We start from the raw sequence: 7,345 nt of genomic DNA on the forward strand, positions 1-7,345 counted from the left end.
TCTCAACTTGCATAATTTATTCATCACACAAATCATCATTGAGTGGAGAGTCTAACGGGATAGAATGCACGATGAGAAATCTTCTAAGGATTGCCATTTCATCACCTTTTGTAGTATGTACATGATATCAAACTGTAGTAATAGTATTGCCCACCTAGCTAGATGACCTATCAATGCTGATCTTGTCATCAAGAACTTCAGTGAATTGAACTTTAATATCAACATAACTTTATGAGACAACATGTAATGACAAAGTTTCTAAACAGCAAAAATTAATACCAGATAATGTTTCTCAATTGGAGAAAAGTGAATTTATGCTCTGATCAACCTCCAACTGATGTAATAGACTGTATTTTCTTTACTTTCATCATTATGTTTGGCCAAGAGTGCTCTGATAAACTCTTCTACTATTGTTGTATATAGTATAAGAGGTTTCCCCAATAGCACTACTAGAATGAGAGGATTTAATAAATATCTTTTTATGTTAGCGAATACCTCCTAGCATTCTACATCTCATTTGAAGCGAGCATCCTTTTACATCAATTTAAAGAATGGTTGGCACCTGCCCGATAAATTCAATAAGAATCGTCAAATGAACGCCAGTTATCCTTATAAAGAGAGAAGTTGTCTGAGATTTCTAGGATGCATCATCTTCATGATTGTTTTTATTTTGTTGGGATCGATCTTGATTCCTCGGTGATGAATAACGTACCCCAAAAGTACATTTGAGAGGGTTCATCTTCAAAACTAACTTTTTGATTCTCTTAAGTATAATCCTTAAGTCATCCATGTGGTCTCTTTAATTCGATCCATGCTCTTGACAACAAGATTGTCCACATAGTACTCGACTTTTTAATGTATTAGCTCATCAAATATACGTGTCATTGCTCGTTGATAGGTGGCACCAACGTTCTTCAGGCCGAAGGGTATGACCGTGTAGCAGAAAATACTGATAGGCATTCTTAATGATATATGTTTTATATCTTCAGGCGCCATTTTAATTTTGGTATAGTCTGATGATCTGTTCATGAAAGAGAACATATCATAGTTATAAGTGTTGTCATCTAGAAGCTTTGATATCAGGAGTAGAAAGTCATCTTTTGGGCATGGGCATGCTTTATTGAGGCCCCTAAAGCCGATATAGATATGAATCTGACCGTTCTTCTTCTTTACAGGGACAATATTAGCGATCCAATCAAAATATTTTTCTTCTTGAATGAAGCCTACCTCTATAAGCTTCTTCATTTTTGCAATCACATATTTTTTATTCTCTAATCTCATTGTTCTTGGAGCTAACTTGATTGGTGCTGCAGCAGGTTTGATGGCAAATCTGTGAACTACTATATCAGAAGATAAGTAGATATTCAGCGTATGTCCAAGCAAAGTAATATTTAAATTCATAGAGAACTTTTATTTCTTTATTTTTCTCTTCAAGCAAAAGAATACTGATGAAGGTTGGGCTGAAAGATCGTTAGGGATGTTAAGCCCTTATGAATTGGCCCAAGGCTAACAAAGAGAGAAGTGAATTGGATAACTTAAAAACCAAAGAGAAAACTTAAACTAAAATCACCACAAAAATTAAGTGCGGAAGAAAAATAAATGCGGAAGCGATAATAAGAAAAGAGCATTTATAGTGGTTCGGTTAAACCTTGACCTACGCCCACTCCTTGGAAGCACCCTCCAAGTATTGCACTAAAACAAGTGTCTCTCTTTTAGCCCCCACAGCTAGGCAGAGAAGCCCTTACAAAATCACTTCCACCTTCCCCGGTGCGGCGGAGTCGCCGGGTCCTTTGACACCAAGGAGATCTTCTTCTTTGGTGAACTTACCTCGAGACAAGCCTTGAATCCGATGGTACTAAGGTGCGAGTTCGTCGGAGCAACCGTGTTGAATCCCCTCCACACTCCCTTGAGTTCCTCCCCCTCACAGGATCTTCTCCCTCTCGAACTCCACCCTTTCCTTTCTCCCTTTCAAGATCTCTCTTCAAGTTTCCCCCACAAGAACGAAGCTACAATGGCTGTCAAAGACACATACAAAGTGCTTTGTCATAGCTTAAATAGAAGAGCTAAAAACGAGCTCATTAATGCAAGTTGCCGACATTATCATCCACGACGATAGGCATATCGTCCGAGCCGATTAGTTCAAATATGAGAAAAATAGTCTAGAATATCGCACTGAAATGAAGCTGGACGATGTCTAATTGTCCTGGACGATCTTGTGACGGCCTGGACGAAATCCCCATTAATTGCTTTCCAAAACTGCCTGAAATTTTTTGGAAAAATTGACCTGGATCGGCCAGGATGATATTTTATAGTCCAGGCCGATATACTAGGATGATATCCAAAAATAAGATTGTCCTAAATAGATATGGTGGCAGATTCTTGCTGAATTGAGCCGATCGTCCTGGCCGATACAAAATCTTCTAGGACAATGTGTTTTGCATAAAGACAGCTGCTTTAATTTGGATGCCCTAATTAGAGTTTCTACTTTTGTCAGATCGTCCAGGATGATATAAATATCGTCCCGAATAATGTTACCAAAAATAGAAATCTTTAAGGGCACAACAGAAACTCTTTCAAGTTACAAATCATCAGATGCCACACCAAATATAACAGACTCAAGAAAGGAAAAAGATTACAAACTAACACAGACCTAGTCTACATAATCTTGAGCTGGTTCCAAATTGCAGTCTGATCGTGTGAACCTGAAATGTTAGTAGAAAGCAGTCATAGAAAAAAAGAATGTTTGCTATCATCAAAATCATAAGCCATAGATCCGCAACAATCTTCCCCTTTTTGATGATGGCAAACATTACAATTTGAATTAAAAAAAAAAACAATTTCTCCTAATCTCCCCCTCACTATAATAACACTTTTAAAAATAGGGGAGATGAAAATATTTTTTTTGATGTTTTAAAATTTTTGAAAAGAAAGAAAAAATGATACAAATTCAACAGTATGTTTTCCGCACTTTGACATTATCAAAAAGAGAGGAGGCACAACAAAATAAAATGAAAGAGAAAAGAAAACGATCCGTGATTAATGAAAACAAATATTCTTAAAAAGAGAAAGTTACATCTTTATTTGACAAAAACTTAGTAGAATTGTTGACAACGCGATCAAGCCCAAAATATTAGAAATTCATAATTTGATAATCCAAACTCGTTCTTTAAAGGCCAACAACTTTTTAATCCAATATCCAAATATAATGAAAACAGAAAAAGAAAATTAATTTTTAAAACCCTTCATAAAACATATACTAATAGAAGATCAATGCATGAATTTTGATCAGAACCAAATTTTCAAGCACAAGTTTCGAACTATCAGGATTTTCTTAAGTTTTTAGTAGTATAAAAGAAAAAATAAGAATATTTTTTTTGTGGGCTCATTTTATGCCCTTTATCACTTGAATGACTCTTTGAGCATATTTTGATTTTAATACACTTTGTGATATTTTTTTTAATTTGTCATCATTGCGTATCTTTTGGTTTGGCATCATTGGCCATTTTTTTTTAATTTTTTCAAAAAATATGTTTTCTTCTTATATTTCAAAACTAAAGTAAACCCAATTATTGACAACACGAACACATTGATTAAAATTTTTATGGTGGATTCAACAATCTTGCAAAAGATTCCTATACGATAGAAAAAATGTAGGGAGATAAAAAAATAGTTTCAAAATTCAATTTAAAATATGATGAAGATTTGAATCAAAAGTAAAATAAGCTTCTTTAAAAAGAGAGAAAGAGAAACAAAAATACGAGTTTCATTCCTTTGACTGTTTAGAGAAGTCAAACACAACTTAACCAAAGATTTCAAAAAAAAAAATAGGAAGTAGAATTTTATTTTTAGAAAAAGCTGAATGTGTGTGTTCATCAGAGAAAAACTTTCACGAAAAAAAATTCAAAGAATAAAAAACTAAAAAATAAAAATAAAAAATAAAAACACAAAAACACAACACAAAAACACGAAAGCGCTCTTAACCATTATCTCTCCTGTCCAATGCTTCAGAGACCAAATTTGCCCATGAGATTTTTTGCCTTTCATTATTTCCCCAGTTTAAATTTTGCTTCGCCTTCCTTTCTCTTTGTATGAAGAATTCTTAAATTAGGGCACTGATTTTTCATATGTCAAGGCTTCCTGCATCGAACAAATAACGTCAAAAGAAATATGGACATCCTTACCACTTTGCTTATGCTTAGGTAGCTTTGTGATTTCTTGACACATCATTGCCTTCGTCACCAACTAGGATGTCTCTTTCTGTATCTCCAACTTTTAGAACAAAGTTTCACCTGCATCTAAACGTCTTAACCAAATTTTGCTCGTAGGCAAATGAGTGAGCCAATCAATTAATCATAGAATAATCATTCAAATCTTTTGATTCACAAATAGCAACAAACTTTGGCATCAAAATTTTCAAGTAAATAACGAAGAATTTTATTGACCTTTTTTAAAATTTAAAAAATCTTTTCCTAAAGCAAGTAATGAGTAACAATTTGAATAAATCTGGTAATACGATGCTAAGATTCTTTAAAAAGTTTCATGGAAATCAATTCAAAATCATGCATTAACAAATTCAACTTGGATTGCTGATTTCACTAGTGCCTTCGTATATGGTGTGCAATTTATCCCAAACTTCTTTACCGGTAGTGCACGTGGATACTAACTTAAAATCTTCAGAATTTAAAGCACAGAAAAATTAATTTAAAGACTTTGCATTTAATTAAGCATTAAGTTGTTCTTCCCTGTTCCATTGACTAAAAGGAATTATAATTTTAACTCCATTAACAATTCGTGACGGTGATGAATAACTAGTTAAATTATGCCACAATGAAAAAATCAATCGATTATCAAGAAAATAGACATGAGAGTTTTCCAAAATTAAATGACATTTTTTCAAATAAAAGAGGTCTGGTATTGAATATCCTTCCGCAATCATTACGATTTCGAAAATTAGCCATGGATCGAATTCAAAAGCTTTTAAAAACTTTTTTATGAAAACTGCTCTGATACCACTTGAAAGATCGTTAGGGATGTAAGCCCTTATGAACTGGCCAAGCTAACAAGAGAGAAGTTAATTGGATAACTTAAAAACAAAGAGAAAACTTCATACCAAAATCACCACAAAATAAGTGGGAAGAAAAATAAATGGAGGATAATAAGAAAAGAACACACCGGATTTATAGTGGTTCGTCAAACCTTGACCTACGTCCACTCCTTGGAGGCACCCTCAAGTATTGCACTAAAATAAGTGTCTCTCCTTTAGCCCCACAGCTAGGCGGAGAAGCCCTTACAAAAATACTTACCTTCCCCGGTGCGGCGGAGTCGCCGGGTCCTTTGACACAGGAGATCTTCTTCTTTGGTGAACTTACCTCGAGACAAGCTTTGAATCCGATGGTACAAGGTCGAGTTCGCCGGAGCAACCGTGTGGAATCCCCTCCACACTCCTGAGTTCCCCCCTCACAGATCTTCCTCTCTCAAACTCCACCCTTTCTCTCTCCCTTTCAAGCTCTCTCTTCAAGTTTCCCCCACAAGAACGAAGCTACAATGCTGCCAAAGACACTTACAAAGTCCTTTCATAGCTTAAATAGAAGAGCTCAAAATGATATCATTAATGCAAGTTGCCGACATTATCGTCCAGGACGATAGCATATCGTCCTGGCCGATTAGTTCAAATATGAGAAAAATTGTCTGATATCGCCCTGAAATGAGCTTGAGATGTCTAATCATCCCGGACGATTCTTGGCGATCGGCCTGAAGAATCTCCATTAATTGCTTTCCAAAATCTGAGAAATTTTGGAAAAATTGACCTGGATCGGTCAGACATATTTTATAGTCCAGGCGATATCCAGGACGTATCCAAAATAAGATTTCCTAAGTAATATGCGAGATTCTTGCTGAATTGAGCCGATCATCCTGCCGATACAAATCTCCAGGACGATGTGTTTTGCATAAGACGGCTGCTTAATGAGGATGCCCTAATTAGGTTTCTACTTTTGTCAGATGTCAGGACGATATAAATATCTCCCGGACGATTTACAAAAAATAGAAATCTTTAAGGGCACAACAGAAATCTTCCAAGTTATCAAATATCAGATGCCATACCAAATACAAAGCTCAAGAAAGGAAAAAAGATTAAAAACTGACAAGACCTAGTCTACCCAATCTTGAGCTGGTTCAAATGCAGTTTGAATCGTGTGACCTAAAATGTTAGTAATTAAGCAATCATAGAGAAAAAGAATGTTTGCTATCATCAAAATCATAAGCCATAGATCCGCACATGGGCGAGGACCCTTTAATTCATGAAGGAATAGTTGACAAGCGATGGATTTTTCGGAGAATCTCCAAGGTGTCAACCATCGAGAATTATTATCTGTATGGGTCATATTGGGGCCACATTTGATGAATTTATTTAAAGGAGGATCTCTAGGGTACACACTAGATATCACACCATCTTTTTTATTTTCCTCTTAAGATGTTACTCTCTATTATTTTCGCCTTATTTGGGACCTTTCAGCGATGAATTCTTGGATATACTTCCAAGTGTCACACCCCGATGCTCATCGAATACCTTGATTCATTCTATGTTTTACCATCATAATAGATGATTATTTTTCCCTATATTGGGACCTTTCAGTAATGATTTTTTGGATATCGGAATCAAGTACCACGTCCTGATGTTCATCATATAATATCAGTATTATCATTACTTTTTTTGCTATTATATAAGCACTTAGATGACTAGCCAAAAGTGGAAGAAACCTCCTAGTGGAGTGCCAAAATCTGTGGCTCCAAAAATTTGGCCCGACCTCCTGTTGGTGGAATTTGAAAATAGGTTTTGAAAATATTAGTTTTCTTTGGAGATTTTAAAATTGAGATTTAATTCTAATTCTAAAGTCGAATCAACTGTTCGGAAAAGTATATCACCCCGAAGGACGAAAAAGATTCCATAACGGTGTTCAGACTTAAGAATCATGAAATTCATCTTGGATATCATGCTAGATTCTAAAGGGAATTTCACACGCCCGCGAGGGGACAGGAAAGTTCAACTAAATATCCAGTTATGATATTCAAAGGGTGTGATTGTCGAATTCATATCCCAAAGCCTTATCAAAGAAGGATGTATCTCCCCAAAGGGAGATAACACCTTTCGATGATAATTCTTCTATATGATAAACGACAATCGTTCTTTAACTTTTCCCAAAAGAATCTAAGAAGATTTTTGTTTTTAAAGATTAATTTGAAAATCAGGTGTGGTGTTGTTCCAAATATCCTATGAGCGCAAGCCCTTGTAGTTAATTACATCGAAGGAGACAGAGTCCCTACAAAAACTCTCGATTAAAATAAG

The sequence above is a fragment of the Dendrobium catenatum genome, unplaced genomic scaffold (genome assembly GCF_001605985.2).
Source record: "Dendrobium catenatum unplaced genomic scaffold, ASM160598v2 fragScaff_scaffold_1165, whole genome shotgun sequence".
In the NCBI taxonomy this organism is placed as follows: Eukaryota; Viridiplantae; Streptophyta; class Magnoliopsida; order Asparagales; family Orchidaceae; genus Dendrobium; species Dendrobium catenatum.